Here is an 18609-nt window from a genome sequence, read left to right as displayed (position 1 = left end):
TGCTTTCCAATGTTTATTGACCATTTGTGTTTCTTTCATTTTCAGTCTGAGTTGCTTCTATTTTTTAAATATCATTTTGCTTAAAAAATCTATAAAAAATTATTTTATGAATTTGGGAATTAGGCATTGCTTTTTTTCTGTCAGATATTGCTAATAGTTTATCAGTTTTAGATTTGTCTTTTAACCTTGTAATATTTTTTAAGAAGAGTCATTCAGAATTCTCACATACACCCGCACACCCAACCCCCACACCCCCACAACCCATAGAAGTTTTACATAGCTAATGCATTAGTCTTTTTGTTGTGCCTTCAAAATTTTGTGTTGTTTTTAGAAATGCCTTCTTCGTTCTAAGATAAAAACATTTTATCATGTTTTCTAAAATTTTATTTATTTTTATTTTTATTTTATTTATTTTTTAAAGATTTATGTATTTGACAGAGAGAGACACAGAGAGGGAACACAAGCAGGGGGAGTGGGAGAGGGAGAAGCAGGCTTTCCGTGGAACAGGGAGCCTGATGTGGGGCTCAATCCCAGGACTCTGGGATCATGACCTGAGCCGAAGGCCGACGTTTAATGACTGAGCCACCCAGGCACCCCTTTAATATTTATTTTTATATAAAAAATGAAGTAGGGATTGAATAAAATTTTTCTCCAAATGACTAGTCATTTATGCCAACATTGTTTACTCAATAACTTGCCTTTTTTTCTGATTTTAAGTACCACCTCTATCATATACTAAATTCAGTAATTTTATTTTTATTTTAAATTTAATTTATTTAAATTTAATTAACATATAATATTAGTTTCAGAGGTAGAGTTCAGTGATTTATTGGTTGTTTATAATACCCAGTGCTCATTACATCACATGCCCTCCATAATGCCCATCACCCAGTTACCCCATACCCCACCCCCCTCAGTAACTTTATTTAAGAGAAGAAGTAAAGATGTATACAGTGATATTTAGCAACAGAGATGTTCATTGCAGTTTTGTTTATCATACCAAAAGGTCATTTAAATATGTAGCTATAAAGGAGTGGTAAAAAAAATTCCATGTATCAGAATATCTAAAACCCTTGAGATCTGCGGTGTGGTTGGGGAGAGTGGAAGACAGATGTGTTGAGCATGTAGGCCCCAAAAGGAAACAAAAACCCTGGATAGATGTTGGAGACACTATGGCTATAGATAATCATCTGCCTTCCTGGTTATTGAGATGACAGGCTTGTTCTTAGATGACAGGTCTTAGAGACTTTCCAGATACAACTTCAGACTCTGAAACCAATGACTCTTCAGCCTTACCTTTCTACCTAGATATATAGTCCTCATTTATGGTTTTGCCTTATCCAGTGTTTATTTAGCTTTTCTTGACTACTTGATGCTGATCCAAGTTCAATAAGTAGTAACAATAACCAGGAATAATATTCAAAATATTTAGCAATACAACTGTAGAGGTACTAATAAATAGGACAGGTTCTGAAAGTTTCCAATTAACTCGTTAGTGATTGATGCATGAGTAGTATGTGGTGGTAGTGGTGGTGGGAGTTTTGGTAGGGGGAGAGGGCTACCAGAGTTTTGGGAGGGATGTTAGGGAGTTGGAACAACAGCTGTTTGCCAACTGGTATAGAAATATTTCCGTATGTTATACTGGCATGAAAGTGCTGGTGAGTAACATTAGCTAACAAGTATTGATTACTTACTATGTACCGTAGATAGACCTGAGCACTTGATATGTATCTTCAGGCACTTGACACATAGTCCACAGAAAAATACTGTGTGGAAAATGCTATGATTATCTTCATTTTATGGAAGAGAAATTTTAATAAGATTCTAAATTATAACAATTTTTTAAAAAAGATTTTATTTATTTATTTGACAGAGAGACAGCGAGAGAGGGAACACAAGCAGGGGGAGTGGGAGAGGGAGAAGCAGGCCTCCTGCTGAGCAGGGAGCCTGATGCAGGGCTTGATCCCAGGACCCTGGGATCATGACCCGAGCTGAAGGCAGACGCCTAATGACTGAACCACCCAGGGACCCCTAAATTATAACAATTTTTAAAAAGATTTTATTTATTTGAGAGAGAGAGAGTGCACAATCAGGGGGAGGAGCAAAGGGAGAGGGAGAGAGAGAAGCAGACTCCCTGCTGAACAGGGAGCCCAATGTGGGGCTGGATCCCAGGACCCTGAGATCATGACCTGAGCCGAAGGCAGATGCTTAACAAATTGAGCCACCCAGGCTCCCCCTAAATTATAAAATTTATGATTTTGTACATCACTTTTTAAATTTTCTTTTAAATTCAACTTTAGAAGTGACTGATCAAAATTCTTTCTTTGAACGTTGTAAGAAAGATTAAGTTGGATTATGAATATGAGTTAAATCCTGAAGACTTTGTGTTATTTCCTTTTCACGGCATTTGATTATTGAATAGCATTATTCATTCAAATTGTATTTCTAGTTTCATTTTTCTGAAATGACAGACATGTTAACATCAGGTTTTCAGTATATATTAGAAAACAATAATAACTAAAAGGAGCTTTAGTTATAAATTTTCATTTCTAGGAAAAAAAAGTTTTTAAAATTGCTAGCAATTACACATAAGACAAGTGCTTCCATTATTCAATGATTATATTTTTACTACCATGTTTAAGTAATTACAATTTACATTTTGTTTCTATGATTGTAAATAGTTGAAATGAATGTTCTAGTTAATTTTATTTACATCAGGTATCTTTGCTCCTGTACCTTCAGTGGCCTTTGAGTGTAAGTTTGGAAATTTTTATATTTGGCAAGGTAAAAAATGGTGTGTTTTTCACAATCATTTCAACAGAGCTTATTTTAATTATTATTATTATTTTAATTATTTTTATTTATTTATTTAAACAATTCCTTTTTTTTTTTTTTTTAAGATTTTATTTATTTATTTGACAGAGAGAGAGACAGCGAGAGCAGGAACACAAGCAGGGGGAGTGGGAGAGGGAGAAGCAGGCTTCCCACTGAGCAGGGAGCCCGATGTGGGACTCGATCCCAGGACCCTGGGATCATGACCTGAGCCGAAGGCAGACGCTTAACGACTGAGCCACCCAGGCACCCCTATTATTATTTAAAGATTTTATTTATTTATTTGACAGAGAGAGACACAGCGAGAGAGGGAACACAAGCAGGGGGAATGGGAGAGGGAGAAGCAGGCTTCCCTTGGAGCAGGGAGCCCGATGTGGGGCTTGATCCCAGGACCCCGGGATCATGACCTGAGCCGAAGGCAGACGCTTAAAGACTGAGCCACCCAGGCGCTCCAACAGAGCTTATTTTAAAGCTTTTTTGAACTTCAGCATTTTCCCTCATCCTACACTATAGTCCAGTACATGTGGAACCTCAGTCAACCAGAAAAAGGAAAACGTAGGGACTGAGAATCAAGGTTTGTATTTAAGATAGGTCTTTCCTTCTGTATGTTTCAATTGTTTGACATCAGTCTTGGTCTGCCAGTTCTTATGGAACTAAGACTGATGGGATAAAGAGAAAAAAGAGGGAAGAGTTAGAAACTAGAAGTGATAAGCTGAGTTCTGCTTGCTGCCTTCTCTGGACTACTCCAGTTCGGTGTTTTGACTCAAGGCTGGGAGGTCAAATGTACAGAACACTTCCTGGATCCTGGATGGCTTCCATTACGTTACATTGACCGTGGGCAGATCATTTAAACCTTCCGTAATTCACTCTCCACTTGTTAAAATGGAGCTTGTGTTTGCCCAACTTTCTCTCTTTCTGAGTTGTGCTGAAGGTCAAAGAATTGCTATGAAAATAGTCTGAAAGATCTGAGGTCCTCCTGGGTTGCCCCTTAGAGGACCACTTTTTGAATCTATGTGGTTTCATCATTTAGAAGGGTGACTCCATGCCAGGTCTGATTAAGAGTGGCTGCTGCATGCTTGGCTAAAGCTTCTACTTATAATTCTACATCGGTATAGGTGACTCCTGGGACAAATATGGCTAAGGGATAAAATCAACAAGAAGCCCTCTTTGCCTGATGTCTAGCTTTAACAATATCATAATTAGGAGGAATTGCTGGCAAGTAGATGACTCATCCCAGGAGATATGGGCGTCCCTGAGTGCATTGTCCAATCCAGTCATAATGAAGGTGGGGCCATCTACTGTTTTCATAAATCCATAGCTAACCCCATGGAGTGGGGTATGCTATGGCTTTTATTTTATTTTAATTTTTTTACAGATTTATTTATTTATTTTAGAGAGAACACGAGTGGCAAAAGGAGAGGGGGAGAGAATCCCAAGTAGACTCCATGCTGAGCACAGAACCTGACACAGGGCTCGATCTCATAACTCTGAGATCATAACCTGAGCCGAAACCAGAGTTAGACTCTTAACCTACTGTGCCTCCCAGGTGCCCCTGCTCTGGCTTTTAAGGAGCTGTTTTGCCATCCCAGCCGCAGAATCGGTCAAGGTGATAGTTGAGTTACACAGTTGCTGGGGAGTCCATTCCATTGTCCAGCTGTTCAAATAATCCTATGCCCATGGGGTCCTTTTTTATTCCCACAGAGTAACAGGCACGAAGATTGTCTATATATACATGGGCTCTTGTGGCAATTTCTTTGAAGTTTACCTCAAAATATCTAGCTTAGGCAAACAATCAACATTTAAGGACAATTAATCAGAACTGGAGTCTAACATCCTCAAAGGTGTGTTATTGAAACATAATTTTTCTCCTTAAAATCATCCTCACTGGGGGGCGCCTGGGTGGTTCAGTTGTTAAGCATCTGCCTTTGGCTCAGGTCATGATCCCAGGGTCCTGGGATCGAGCCCCGCATCGAGCTCCCTGCTCAGAGGGAAGCCTGCTTCCCCCTCTCCCACTCCCTTTGCTTGTGTTCCCTCTCTCGCTGTGTCTCTCTCTGTCAAATAAATAAATAAAATCTATAAAAAAATAAAATAAAATCACCCTCATTGGGGCGCCTGGGTGGCTCAGTCATTAAGCTTCTGCCTTTGGCTCAGGTCATGATCCCAGGGTCCTGAGATCCAGTACCGCATTGGGCTCACTGCTCTACGGGAAGCCTGCTTCTCCCTCTCCCACTCCCCGTGCTTGTGTTCCCTCTCTCGCTGTGTCTCTCTCTGTCAAATAAATAAATAAAATCTTTAAAAAAAAAAATAAAATCACCCTCATTTCCATCAAAGATAGCCAAATGAAGACCAATTTGTAAAGCAAGTCCAGTTTTAACAAACTTGGCCTAATTATTTACATAAGCACAGCAAGAACAGTGATTGTGACTGAATTAGTTCTTTTATTTATTTTTTTAATTTTTTATTTTTTTAAAGATTTTATTTATTTATTTGACAGAGAGAGACACAGTGAGAGAGGAACACAAGCAGGGGGAGTGGAAGAGGGAGAGGCAAGACTTCCCACCGAGCGGGGAGCCCGATGCGGGGCTCGATCCCAGAATGCTGGGATCATGACCTGAGCCGAAGGCAGGCACTTAACAACTGAGTCACCCAGGCGCCCCTGAATTAGTTCTTTTAAATCTGCTTTGCTGGAACTTTGCATAAGGAATTTTATTATATATATGGATATATATATATTAAAGTTTATTTATTTATTTACTTATTTATATAATCTCTACACCCAGTGTGGGCCTCGAACTCACAACCCTGACATCAAGAGTTGCATGCTGTTCCAACTGAGCCAGCCAGTCGCCCCTATAAGGAATTTTTTTTCGTATAAGGAATTTTATATTAAACTTTTAATAGCCTTGCAAGGCCAGAGGCCAAGTGAAATTCTTGCCATCAGATTTGCCTAAAATAGCTGTAAATTTAAGTGAATTCCTCTTCTCAGAGTCTCCCAAATATCCTGAGGTTTCTGCATCTTCCAGGAAATGACATTCTTTACTCACCTGGTAAGATTGCTGGGAACTCTATTAGCAAGATGTCAGGCCAGCATTTCCAGGGGGTTCTATTGGCTCCATAAAGTCAACCTTAGGTCTTTAGAGCTGTCTGGTCATATCTGAATCTATGCATGTCTTTCTCTAATGACCTTCCACTCAAAGTCTTGGCAAAGTAACCAATGTTTCCAATGGTGTCCTGTTAGAAGGGAACAGATTCTTACTGAACTTATGCAAATAATTAAAATTGCCATCAAAGAAAGAATACTCACTGAAAGTTTCTGAATTTTGGAGGGTTCAGGTAGGCAGTAAAGATAAATGTTTCAATTTGTTCACAAAGGAATATTTTATCATATTTCTGTAAGTCATAGATATCTTGAGAATAAGTTTCCTTAAATCTGGAAGAGCAAACATTAGAACCAGCAATGTTTCAAAGAAGAGTAATAAAAACTATTAATCATCTTTCTCAAATCATTTAGGCCCATGTTACTAATTCTTCTTCTGATTGAATGCAGCTTTTCCATTAGTTCCGGAAATTCTTTTTTTTTTTTTTTTTATTAACATACAATGTATTATTTGTTTCAGGGGTACAGGTCTGTAATTCATCAGTCTTACAAAATTCACAGCACTCACCATAGCATATACCCACCCTCCCCAATGTCCATCACCCAGCCACCCCATCACTCCCACCCCCCAGTTCCAGAAATTCTTATCCAGTTTAGTTTTATGATTTTAAAGATGTCAGAAACCTGTATTTGTCAAAAAGTCCTTTTCATGAATCTCCTTGAAGATGAAACACATTTTCAAGAGCATCAGAACAATAATTATAAATAACAAAAGACTAGGGGTGCCTGGTCGGTTAAGCATCTGCCTTCAGCTCAGGTCATGATCCAGGGGTCCTGGGATTGAGCCCCACTTTGGGCTCCCTCCTCAGCAGGGAGTCTGCTTCTCCCTCTCCCTCTGCTCCATACCCTGCTTGTACTCTCTCTCTTTCTCAAATAAATAAATAAAATATTTTTTTTTAAAGAGAGATTTTTTAAAAGATCTTATTTATTTATTTGAGAGAGAGAATGAGAGAGAGCATGAGACGGGGGAGGGTCAGAGGGAGAACCAGACTCCGCACAGAGCAGGGAGCCCAATGTGGGACTCGATCCCAGGACTCCAGGATCATGACCCGAGCCGAAGGCAGTTGCTTAACTAACTGAGCCACCCAGGTGCCCAAATAAATAGAATGTTAAAAAAAATAACAAAAGACTAAAAGATGGCCATGGTTAAAGACTGGATGACAGTTCATTATAGTGCGGTTGACAAGGAAATGCAGTTATTTCTGTGACACACAACATTTCAATAACTAGAATGTCAAGTGATGACCTTATACCAGGACATGTTAAAACTTTAGGGATTTCAGGGATGCCTGGGTAGCTCAGTTGGTTAAGCGTCTGCCTTCGCTCAGGTCATGATCCCAGGGTCCTAGGATCGAGCACCGTGTCCAGCTCCCTGCTCAGCAGGGAGCTTGCTTCTCCCTCTCTCTGCTTGCTGCTCACCCTGCTTGTGTGCTCTCTCTCTCTGTCAAATGAATAAATAAATCTTTTTTAAAAAAATCTTTAAAAACGAACAAACAAAAAAACTTCAGGGATTTCATATAATTTCTAGAACACTTATAGCATTTACTCATACAATATAACCTAAGTAGGTTATCAACATTTGTTTGACAGTGTTTCCCATGTAACCTAACATGCCGAGTAAACAAGCCTAATTAGTCAAAACAACTTCATTTAGAATTTGAATCTTGGGAAGTTTGTTAAAAACCTCAGAAGGTTGTTTGTTTGGGTTTTTTTTTTTTTTTTTAAAGATTTTATTTATTTATTTGAGAGAGAGAATGAGATAGAGCATGAGAGTGGGGAGGGTCAGAGGGAGAAGCAGACTCCCCACCGAGCAGGGAGGCCGACGTGGGACTCAATCCCAGGACTCCAGGATCATGACCTGAGCCGAAGGCAGTCGCCCAACCAACTGAGCCACCCAGGTGCCCTGTTTGGGTTTTTAAATATATTTATTATTTATTTTAGAGAGAGTGTGTGTGAGCATGAGTGGGAGGGGCAGGGGAGTGGGAGAGAGAATCCCAAGCAGGCTCTGTGTTGAGTGCAAAGTCCAACATGGGGCTCAGTCTCACGACCCTGAGATCAAGACCTAAGCGAAAAAGAAAAGTCAGACCCTTACTGACTGTGCCACCCAGGCATCCCCCACTTAGTTTTTAATTTAAGTAATCTCTACATTCAATATGAGGCTTAAACTCCCAACCCTGGGATCAAGAGTCAAACACTCCTCCGACTGAACAGCCAGACACCCCAAAAACCTCAGAAGGTTTTAAAGCAGTTGCCTTAACAAGATTACAAATTGTTATAAAACTAAGTATTTAATTATCTGTTTAACCAAGATGGCAATAAAAGATTCTATAGAAGGTTGTATAGTTATTAGCGAAACTTAGCTCCTTTAATATTGAGAATTTTTAATTTTCCTAAGTAATCAAAGACCTGATAATGACAAAATATAGAAACTGGTTTTTTGGGGCACTGGGTGGTTCAGTAAGTTGGGTGTCTGCCTTCAGCTCGGGTCATGATCCCAGGGTCCTGGGATTGATCCTCTCTGTCGGGCTCCCTCCTCAGTTGGGAGTCTGCTTCTCCCTCTCCCTCTGCCCCTTCTCTCTGCTTGTGTGCTCTCCCTCTCTCTCAAATGAATAAGTAAAATCTTAGAAAGAAACTGGTTTTTCTGGGCAGATAAAGAAAAGGAAAAAACCTTTTTACAATTTCTTATCAAGACCAGACCAACAATCCAAGAAAACTATCTTTTTAACAGAGAGAAAAGCCGAATCTCAGTCTTACACCAATGTACTTTTATTTATTTTTTTAAAGAGTGCACTTTTTAAATTTATTTTTTTAAAGTAAGCTCTATTCCCAACATGGGGCTTGAACTCACAGCCCTGGATCAAGAGTCGCATGCTTTACTGACTGAGCTAGCCAGGTGCCCCTACCAATGCACTTTTAAAACTCATTCATTCCATGGGGTGCCTGGGTTGCTCAGTAGGTTAAGCTTCTGACTCTTGATTTCAGCTCAGGTAATGATCTCAGGGTTGTGAATCTAGCCCTGCATCCGCTCTGTGTTGGGCATGGAGCCAGCTTGAGATTCTCTCTCTCCCTTTCCCCTTGCCTCCTCCCCATCCCCCACCAGAAAAACAAAGAAATTAATTCATTCCAATCTTAGTCAGTCCTGAACATGCATAAAATTCTTTTCCAGAGATTCCCCTTCACAAACCTACAACTTTCTTTTTACATTCAAATTCAGTCATAAGCTTTCTTTCTCTAAATAAGAGAAATCTATTGTCTCTTGTAGGACAGTCTCATTGTAGGACAAAATTACGTTCCTTTCCCTCAACAAAAGTGTATTCCCATTCCTTGTACCATTTTATTTATTCATCCTACTTGCTCTTAACAATTACCCATGAAAATTTTGAGATAGACAAAATCGACCATTTTCAGTCATCTTTTTGCTGACAAACTGCAACAGAGATAACATGAATTTATTTGACCTTTTAGTAAACCTTGGTAGAATCAAAGTTTATGTTTAATACTGGTATCTCTAAAGACATGTCTATTTCAATTAATTTGTTCCCCACTGTCAGTTTTACCTGGGGCTCTGTGGGGAAATCTGAAGTGGGTGGTTTAAGTCCAGGGGAACCTCTGGGCCCCTTCATGTTGACTTGGGAGGTGCTTCAGTTTGCACCTCCTAAGGAGGTAGCTGAACAGCTTGGGGTACCTTTTGCTTCTTGATAGCAAGGGTAGGAGGAGCGGAAACCCATGGTGCTGGAGGTGCTGGGGGTGGAACAGGAGCTGGCTAGCCAGTGGTATGCAGGAGCTGGAGGAGAGGGGGGCAGAGGCAGAGGTGCAAGGGAGCCACTGCCAAGGCCAGAGACAGACTGAAAGTTTGGACTAACATTCCTTTACCTCTGTCTCCTGTCCTTCCTGCTTGCAAACCAGGCTTTTTTCTCTGGTTGTTTTTCAGCCCTCTGCACCATTTATTCAAAATCTGTCCTAATGGACTCTCTTTGGGAACAGAAGGAGTATTCCCTATCTTCCTAGGCAAAAGTTCAGAAAGAACACAGAAGAAACAAAATGATAATTAAATGAAACCAAAAGTACTTGTTAGTATTCATTCTTCCCCAAAAGTTAGGGGTTTCACTGGCTGAACCAAATGGCTTCTTAGTTTTTGGTTCTCCCCAAAAGTCAGAGCTTCAGCTGAACCAGATGGCTTCCCAGACAAGCTAAGAGAGCCAAACCAAAACCCCCTATTTGGAGGCAACCGATTGGGAGGAAGGAATTCAAGAGAGCCATTCAGTGGCCATCTTTCCTCGGAGCTTAACATATACATAGGCCAGGTGGTGTTACCGTAAGTATCATTTTCTTCTCACTCATAGGTTTGTAACTAAAAGTAGACCAGTCAGCCAATATTCTCCCTAGGGGGCCTTTGAAAGGGTTTAGAAATAGTACTTCCCATCTTGTACATACACTCACATACACACAAATTCCAACAGAGATCCTGCCAAATATGTACCCTAGCTTCCTGTTTACCTCTCATCGTTCCTCTTTCCGTCAGTACCTTCACAAATTTCAGTGGCCCCTGCCACAACTCCAAGCTATGCAAGCCTGAAGAAATAGGCTATGAAAACCTGACAAATGGTTCAAAAGAACCCAACAGCAGGGAACTAAAGAAGTACACGGTCCATATGCATTTAACCGGGGGGAACTTACCGGAAGCCAAATTTCTAGGGCCCATTACTTCTAATGTGTTTCTCTGTTTCATCAAAAGCAGTTAAGGCAATTGGTGCCAGTTATGGGCAAGCGAGAAAGAAAGTCCTCAGAATGAAACAGGTTTCAGCAGCTCCCTGTCTAGAGTCAGCTAGCCACAGGTAGCTGACTCCTGCCTATCACAGCCACTAGCTTGGGAAACAAACAGGGAGCCGTGGGGTGCTGCCACGGCTAACTGCTCTATACTGGGGAATCCTGAGGGGGCTGGATGAATCAGAAGTACAGCTACTGACTGGCTCACCAGAATTGTGGCTGGGGCTCAGGGGTGCAGGAGCACCTGGCTTTGTGGTTCCCAAACAGACCAGGTTCAGCCACTCGCTATGGAAAAAATCCAAAGGTAGAGAGGGGGATGGTGGTAAAATAAGAAAGGAATTTCTTTCTTTCTTTTTTTTTTTTTTAAGATTTTATTTATTTATTTGACAGAAACAGAGATAGCGAGAGCAGGAACGCAAGCCCCGGGAGTGGGAGAGGGAGAGCAGGCTTCCTGCCGAGGAGGGAACCCGATGTGGGACTCGATCCCAGGACCCTGGGATCATGACCTGAGCTGAAGGCAGATGCTTAACGACTGAGCCACCCGGGCGCCCAAAAGGAATTTATTTCTGTGAGGCCGTTACCTGGAATACAGTGGACTAACTTCTCAAAGACTGTCTCAAAGAGCTGAAAATACTTCTAGGTTGATATAAGGAAAATGTGGGACAAAGGTCGGTGGGTACATGCAAGTGGGCAGTAAAGTTCAGGTTGATCATTGTTGTGAGGTCAACCCCACGGGGTCTTGCTGGCTCAGGGCAGTTGTTACTGCTTGAGGGATGCTCACAGGATGCTTTGCAGCAAGTCTAAACCACTTGGTCTTTTGCCTGAGTTAAGAGGTAAGCTGGAAAGAAGAATTTAAGCAATTAGAAAGTACAGACTGAGGTCAAAATGGAAGTGGTTGAAGTCCTCTTTCATCTTCCCTCTACTGCCTCTGCCTTATAGTGTAAGTTCCTTTGTTAAGAAGTTCTTTATGCTTTTTGCTGGAGCAGAATAAAAAATTCATATTTGCCATATTTTCAGAATATGATCTCTGAAGTTTTAATGACCAAGAATTATCTGTCTTTGGTATTGTGGTTACAAATATAATTTGTAATCATAGGATTTTTGTATTTTATACAGTGATTATGAGGTAATGTTGAGCTCTTCAAAGCTTTGCAAATCAGCAAAATCTAATTGCTGATTAAAGTATGTTCTTGAGGGGCGCCTGGGTGGCTCAGTTGTTAAGCGTCTGCCTTTGGCTCAGGTCATGATCCCAGGGTCCTGGGATTGAGCCCCGCATCGGGCTCCCTACTCAGCGGGAAGCCTGCTTCTCCCTCTCCCATTCCCCCTGCTGTGTTCCCTCTCTCGCTGTCTCTTTCTCTCTGTCAAATAAATAAATGAAATATTTAAAAAAAAAAAAGTATGTTCTTGGGCTGCGACAATTCCTGGATTCTATACTATGGAGACGATAAGAGGGTGAGAATCTAGGGAAAAAGCAATCTCAGTCGGTTTGGATTCATCATTAAGTCCTCAGTTTCTTGACTAAGGGAGGAAAAGAGAAGTTTGCACATACACGAAAATTGCAGGCACATCTCAACTTGATTGAGTCTCGTTGCTTCCTGGTAGGTGAAGATATACTGCTTTCTGTATTGGATTGTGGTTGTAAAATGGGGAAGAAGAAAACTACCACCACCACTGTTTGAGGTAGGTAGTTTCTGATTTCCCTTAATTGCACTTGGAAGACTTTTTTGGCCTCTCTGTAAAGCAGTGCTAGTTAGAATAGTAAGGGAGAGATATGTGAGTATAGAAAAAAGGCCAAAATGGGAGACACTAGGTTTATGAATTGAAAAATCCCAGTCACCATGTGGATGACTGATATATATGTCAGTCTGATTACTAACAGTCAAGCTAAGTTCCCACTTTGTTACATATTCCTCTCCAATAAACCTCTGATTGTTTTTTTTCTTTTTATATTATTAACAAAATTTTTTTCTTTTTATTTGAATTCTTGATGTGCAGGAAGTGATTGAGAATGGAAGAATTTGGGTAAAAAGAGGAGACAAATGGGATTTGGTTCACAAAAGAAAGGGTCAAAAAATGAATAGCTTGAAAAAGACTGGGAGAATAATAATAGCTAACATTTAGATATAATATTTAGTATACATTAGGAATTATTTTAAGCATTTATTTACATATATTAACTCACTTAAGCTTCATAAAACCCTAATTTGGGTAATGACTTATTGTGAAATCCATTTTATAGATTCTGAAGCTGACACCCAGGTTAAGTAATTTGCTCAAGGTCACACAGCTAGTTAGTGGTGGAGTCTAATTTGAACTCAATCAGGCTCACTCTAGAGTCCATACTCCTAAGTTCTTTTGACAATTTGATCAGTTTTGATCATAAGTCAAAAATAAATAGTTTAAAAATAAAAAATAAATTAGTTGAAATGAGAAAAGTTCAAATCAGGAAAATAATGCTAGTACGGGATTACTTGACAGGTAGACCATACCCATGCTTAAGTCCCCAGCAAAGCACGGACTTTTGGTATTTTGAAAAAGCATTAATGTAGTCATTGTGAGGAAAATCAGAACTTAGTTGGATATCCTCAAACTTATTTTACAGTGTAATATTATTTTTAGTTTGAACAATGCAAGACATCAATCTTTTTCTGTAGTTAGGGTTTGTAGAAGTCTATTTCTAGCCCTGTAGAGGGCTTCATAGTTTTATGCTTAGAGTGAAGGGTAAAATATGATTATCAGAAGAATATTTCTTACCTCCCCTTCATTCCAAAAATAAGTAAACATTTAAAGTCACTAATTCGTTTTCAATATTTCAGAGTGCAAAATTATTAAGAATCCTCTGCTTGCATTCCAGGGTTTAAAATTACATTGAAATCATTAAGTTGTTTTTAGGAATATTGAAAAACAACAACAAAACTTGGTGATTTTTATATCCTTGTGTAACAAAATTCAACTGAGATAATTTGAGGATCAGATTGGCTTTTTCAACAATTCATGCTTTGGGCAGCATCCCATCTAGCAAGGAAATAGGTCTGGGGAGCTGCACAAAATGGAAAGCTTTTATAACCAGAAGGGGAAGAGAGAAAGAGTGGGCACCTTCCTGGAGAAGGTTGAAACTGCATTTAGTTAAGTATTAAGACTTGGTTTGGTGATAAGGGCTTAGCACAAGTGACTCCATTTTGGGCCTGTTGTTTCTTTTTTCTTTTTCTTTTTTTTTTAAACCTGTTGTTTCTTTTTTTTAAAGATTTTATTATTTATTATTTTTAAAAATTTTATTTATTTGACATAGAGAGCACAAGCAGGGGGAGCCGCAGAGAGAGAGACACACACACAGACTCCCCACTGAGCAGGGAGCCCAATTGGGGGCTCAATCCCAGGGCCCTGGGATCATGACCTGAGCCGAAGGTGGACACTTAACCAACTGAGCCACCCAGGCGCCCTCCTCTGTTGTTTCTTTTTGACAAATGCTAACAGGTTTTGTTTTTCTTTAGGAAGATTTGATTGATTTTTTAAATTTAAAAGAAATATATGAAAACATGGCAAAACAAACTGGCTAAAATATTGTGAAACTAGGTCACAAATTTAGCATTCCAGTAATCGTTGGCATTATTTTTCACCATTCTCTGATGTACAATTAAATTATGCCTGTTCCTCAGTCTGACTTATGTCTTGCCAATTCCTGTCTGACTCATGGTCTTGCAACTTTTAAGCTAATGCCCTGTGTACCTTTACCGATTTCTGAACATATGCATTTTCTTTTTTTTTTTTTTTAAGATTTTATTTATTTGCAAGAGAGACAATGAGAGACAGAGCACATGAGAGGGGGGAGGGTCAGAGGGAGAAGCAGACTCCCTGCTGAGCAGGGAGCCTGATGTGGGACTTGATCCTGGGACTCCAGGATCATGACCTGAGCCGAAGGCAGTTGCTTAACCAACTGAGCCACCCAGGCGCCCGAACATATGCATTTTCTACCAATTTATCATGTGCCACTTTGTTAACTCACAATTATTTCATGTTAAGCCACCTGACGCCAGTAAGAAGTCAACTAGAAGACTTGGAACATGTAAGAAGGGAAGAAGAAATGGAGTCAGTGGGAGCAAATGGGATAGGCAAGACCAAAGTGATCCAGATTAGGGAAGAGAAAAAAATAGGAGCTGTAAAAATTAATAGCAGTTGTAAAAATAAAATGGATAGTGATGAATTGGGAAAATCCTAGCAAAATCTGGATTTTATTTATTTATTTATTTATCTATTAAAAGATTTTACTTTATTTATTTGTTTGACAGAGAGAGAGACAGCGAGAGAAGGAACACAAGCAGGAGGAGTGGAAGAGGGAGAAGCAGGCTTCCCACAGAGCAGGGAGCCCGATGCGGGGCTAGATTCCAGGACCGTGGGATCGTGACCTGAGCCGAAGGCAGATGCTTAACGACTCAGCCACCCAGGCGCCCCTGCAAAATCTGAACTTTAACCAAGTTATGTTGTGTCAGCACAATCAAGCCCTAAAATGGTCAGCCTTTTGATTCTCTTCATTACACTTCTTAATGTGAAACATTCCATTAAAGATGGAATTGTTTTATAGATAATCTCTCCTAATTTTATTTTCTAAAAATTTCCCTTGCAAAATCTTTAGGACAGCCTGTAAAAAAAATTAAGCCAACTTTCAAAACATGTAGTTTTTTTTGTTTTTTTAAAGATTTTATTTATTTATTTGACAGAGAGATACACAGTGAGGGAGGGAACACAAACAGGGGGAGTGGGAGAGGGAGAAGCAGGCTTCCCATGGAGCAGGGAGCCCAGCCCCATGTGGGGCTCGATCCCAGGGCCCTGGGTTCATGACCTGAGCCAAAGGCAGATGCTTAACAATTGAGCCACCTAGGCGCCCCTCAATGTTATTGCCAAACCTTGTCTCAGGAACACCACCTTTGTACTGTATTAATTTAGATTCAGCTTAAAAGAAGCCATTTAGAAAAGTCACTGCGTTGACTGCCATACCTGGCTGGTTTGAATACCATTAGAAGTTTGAAAATGAATAGATTGAAAACAAATAGCACAGAGGCACCTGGGTGGCTCCGTCTGTTAAGCGTCTGCCTTCGGCTCAGGTCATGATCCCAGGATCCTGGGATCAAGCCCCGCATCGGGCTCCCTGCTCAGTGGGAAGCCTGCTTCTCCCTCTCCCACTCCCCCTGCTTGTGTTCCCTCTCTCACTGTGTCTTTCTCTGTCAAATAAATAAATAAAATCTTAAAAAAAAAACAAAAAACAAATAGCACAGATAAAGAGCTCACAAATCAAACTGGCTGCAGTGGAGAATTGACAGTTCTAATCACTAGACTGATGGAATTTCTGAAATAAAAAATTAAGTTTAGAAATTACTAAGCAAATGTTTAATAAGGAAACAAAATGACAGGAAAGCAACGTATGTCTGGGTTGAGCCAGAAAACTTTGTTTTGAATCCTACTCTGTGATACAGAAAACTGTGAATTTGGTCAAGTTACTTAACTACTTTGAACCTCAATATTCTCAAATTTAAAGCAGTAATAATAATATCCATCTTTTACCTTGTAGGATTGTTGGTGGTGTTTGGCATGTGAGGATTAAAGGTGGTATTTGTAAGGTGCCTGATATGGTGTGCTTGGCACATAGTCTTTATTGCTATGGGCAAACTAAAGAATGGAAGGTTTAAAGTATCACAGCTATACCACAGATACGCTAATCATAAGTCAGCCTTTTCTTCTGTCAGTCAAAGCTGTTCTGACCATCATTAGGCTAATCTTGATCCAAAGTATTGCTTGTATTTAAAATTAAATTCCATTACTTCACATATTATTTAAACTGACTTTCCCTTCATTGACTAAAGGAATTTAGTTTTTGTCATTCTCGAAGGAAAACAAAAGAGTTGCATGTGTTTTTTTTGTTTTTTTTAAAGATTTTATTTATTTATTTGAGAGAGAGAGAATGAGAGAGAGCAAGCACATGAGAGGGGGGAGGGTCAGAGGGAGAAGCAGACTCCCTGCCAAGCAGGGAGCCCGATGCGGGACTCGATCCCGGGACTCCAGGATCATGACCTGAGCCGAAGGCAGTCGCTTAACCAACTGAGCCACCCAGGCGCCCGAGTTGCATGTGTTTGCACTGAAGTATTACCTGTATATTAGCTGTCTAGGTTTTTAGCTCAGATAATGTTATAACTACCCAGGTAGAGATGCTATGAAAGATACCTAGATAATAACATAAGAACATTCTTTTCCACCTCCTGTACAAGGGATGGCAAACTGATGTAGACTTTTTCAGGGAGTCGTGGAAGCTCTGAAAGTTAGTATAGATTTAGGTCTGGGCTGATAAAAATGGATGCAAAATTACAGTAGCATTTGCTAAGTAAATGGGGTAAGATACCTCAGGTCTAATAAATAAAATTAAACAGACAGAAAAAAAAATTTTTAAAGTTAAATTAGGCCAAGAGAATGGAAATCACTGTTTGTTTGTTTGTTTGTTTTATGCGAGAGAGTGCACCCATGTGGGACAGGGAGGGAGAAAATCTTAATCAGGCTCCAGGCCCAGAGTGGAGCCTGGCTCGGGGGCTCTAATTCACAACCCTGAGATCATGACCTGAGCAGAAATCAAGAGTCAGATGCTTAACCAACTGAGCCACCCAGGAGCTCCTAGAATGGAAATCATTTTACTTATTAAAATTAATTAGTTACTTATTTATTTTTAAGATGTTATTTATTTATTTGAGAGAAAGAGCATGAACAGAGGAGAGGGGCAAAGGGAGAGGGAGGAGAAGCAGACTCCCCACTGAACAGGGAGCTCAATTCAGGGCTCAATCCCAGGACCCTGAGATCATGACAGGAGCCAAAGGCAGGTGCTTAACTGATTGAGCCACCTAGGCACCCAAATTTATCATGTTTAAAAGGTAGTGTTAAAAGCCTACATGGGGCACCTGGGTGGCTCAGTCAGTTAAGCGTCTGCCTTCGGCTCCGGTCATGATCCCAGGGTCGTGGGATCGAGCCTCGCCTTGGGCTCCCTGCTTGGCGGGAAGCCTGCTTCTCCCTCTGCCTGCTGCCCCTGCTTGTGCTCTCTCTCTCTCTCAAATAAATTTTTTAAAAAATAAAGGAAAAAAAATGTAATGAGGATGAAGATTCATCAAAGAAGCTATATGTGTTGGTTACCTATATACAAAATAGGTAACCATTTTCAAAAATCTGGCACCACTTTGAAAAATCTATACAATGTGGATGAGAACTGACAGCTGAGTGTCAAATAAAGTTACAAAACCACCAAAAAAAAAAAAGGAGGAAAAAAAGAAAAAGTCATATAAGAAACAAGCCAGAATAACAGCGAGGATGCTTTTTGTCCATTAAATGTTGGGAAAATTATCCAATAATTGAATATTCTAATTGTCTAATTGTCTAATGCTCCTGAGCAGTCAGGAAAATAGGACTTTTGTTCTAATGGCTGACATTACAAATTGACACAGTTTTTCTGGAAGACGATTTGTATTAATAGCCTTAGTCTTTGACCTAATAATTCTATTTTAGGAATTTATCTATAATGAAAATGGTACACAAAAATATTTAGTTATAAGGTCATTCACCAAAGCATTTTTCGCTATTACAATATCATATAGCAAATAATGGAGCATATAGCAAATTAGGTTAGACAACCTAAATGTCTAAGAGGATTGTTTTTTTTTTAAAGATTTTATTTATTTATTTATTTGACAGAGAGAGACACAGTGAGAGAGGGAACACAAGCAGGGGGAGTGGGAGAGGGAGAAGCAGGCTTCCCGCAGAGCAGGGAGCCTGATGCGGGGCTCGATCCCAGGGCCCTGGGATCATGACCTGAGCTGAAGGCAGAC

At 40.1% G+C, this 18609-nt stretch overlaps 1 protein-coding gene across 2 annotated transcripts in view; it reads left to right on the top strand.

Annotated features, from left to right (window-relative positions):
• Positions 1-18609, top strand: part of LOC118018766 (graves disease carrier protein) — a 49332-nt gene that overhangs the window by 15040 nt on the left and 15683 nt on the right. The window contains exon 1 of one of the 2 annotated variants that reach the window (XM_035017514.1): positions 15142-15263. The exons of the other annotated variant lie outside the window; for it this stretch is intronic. The gene's annotated coding sequence lies outside the window, so the exon portion shown is untranslated. Of the gene's footprint in view, positions 1-15141; positions 15264-18609 lie in introns of those variants that run through there. 2 annotated transcript variants of the gene reach the window in all.

This window comes from Mirounga leonina, unplaced genomic scaffold, assembly GCF_011800145.1.
Source record: "Mirounga leonina isolate KUSES-001 unplaced genomic scaffold, KU_Mleo_1.0 Mir_107, whole genome shotgun sequence".
Lineage (NCBI taxonomy): Eukaryota > Metazoa > Chordata > Mammalia > Carnivora > Phocidae > Mirounga > Mirounga leonina.
The sequence above is the reverse complement of the archived record's forward strand: the minus strand, read 5'-3'. Positions and strand labels throughout refer to the sequence as shown.